The following is a 1,595-nucleotide window of genomic DNA, read 5'->3' on the forward strand; positions in this document are numbered from 1 at the left end:
AGTAGACAATAGTTTTGTAAGCCCTCTAGGAGTCATAAAGGAATGAGATAGCTTGAAAGGAAAAACTGAAATTGATAGTAGGAAAAAGCTGCCCCAAGTACCTGAGGCCCAAGTGGATGGAGGTAAAATAGTAGGAGGGGCTCAGGCTTACAGAAATCAGCATGTCTAAGATTGGTCTGCAGATAGTGGAATCAAGAGAGGTATTTTAATAACTAAAGTTTATGTTCTGGGTTAGCTGTTACTACTTAAACATTATTTCTTTATGCTAACTCGGCTACTTTATCCTTCTTTTGGCCATATTCCAGAGTGGATAATCCAGTTCACCTAAATTTTTAATGTAGTCTCAATTGGATGCAGTTACTTCTTTGCTTTCTATCATGTACACTTGTGTAGTGTTAAGCATATTTATTTTTGAATGTGTCATAGTAATCCCTTTGTTTGCTTTGCCATTTACCGTATGCTTGAAAAACATTGCCAAGCTTGTTGGAATCTTCAGGAAGAGAGGTTATGAGACCATGGAATGTCAATGTCAGAAGCTATTATCAAGCAACTTAAGAGGATTATGCTCATTGTTGATAGGTTTAGTTTTTATTGAACCATACAAGAATAAGTGTTTGGATAAACACACTTGCTTTGCTATCAGTTTGTCAATAAGCAAGCACATTTTTGTTGACATTGGACTGTATTGAATTTCTAGCTTTGCTTATTTTATTGGCTGGATAAAGAACATGTTCCCTTCTATCTCTAGTGATTGAGGGTAAGTGGAAAGAACACTGAAAGTAACAAAATGTACTTAGATGATTTTACTGCTGAGTATAATCAATTTAACATTCCTTAAAAAGAAGAGAAAATGATTCATCAAGTAAGAATTTGAATATTCCCATTCAGGTTCATCTGACCGAGTACGGCATTGAGGCTTACGGAGCAAGATTAATTTTCCTGAATCTGAGCTCTCCCCTGGACACACACTTATTATTTCTACCTTAAGAAAGAAAGAAAAATTCTACTGGAATAGAGAAGAATAAATAGATATCCTTGTATGTAATTACTAGGAAGTCAGAGAAATTAAGGTAGTTAAATGCTAGTTTCCTCAAGAGTTGGAAATCAAAGCCAAAGGTTCTTCTGTGTTAAGTTTATACTGGATCACTCCTTCCCTCTGAGCTGACACAGTAGTTCTTACTACAGCCTTAGTCCACAACAATAAGAACAGGGCTCCAGCTTCTCTATTCGTAGCATTGTTCATTTTGCTTTTAATGATTCGACAAACTTTTCACATAATAGTGGATCACATACAGTTTGATAAACATTTAGATATTACTGTTTTATTAACTTTCATTTATTTCTTAAATCAATTCTTCATTACAAGATTCTAAAACAATAGGAAATAAATCTAAACTCTGTTTTGACTTCATTTGTAAAATTTTTAATTTTTTTCATTTAGATGTTTTCTTTATTTATAATATTTCCTTTCCCAAGTTCCCCTACAAAAAAAAAGGAAAAACAAAAAACAAAAACTAAAACAATACCCTGTTCCCTCCCTCCTCCCCCTACTCACCATTGCACCCCTTCCTGCTTACTGGCCATGGCATTGCCCT

The sequence above is a fragment of the Mastomys coucha genome, unplaced genomic scaffold (genome assembly GCF_008632895.1).
Source record: "Mastomys coucha isolate ucsf_1 unplaced genomic scaffold, UCSF_Mcou_1 pScaffold17, whole genome shotgun sequence".
NCBI classification, from domain to species: Eukaryota; Metazoa; Chordata; class Mammalia; order Rodentia; family Muridae; genus Mastomys; species Mastomys coucha.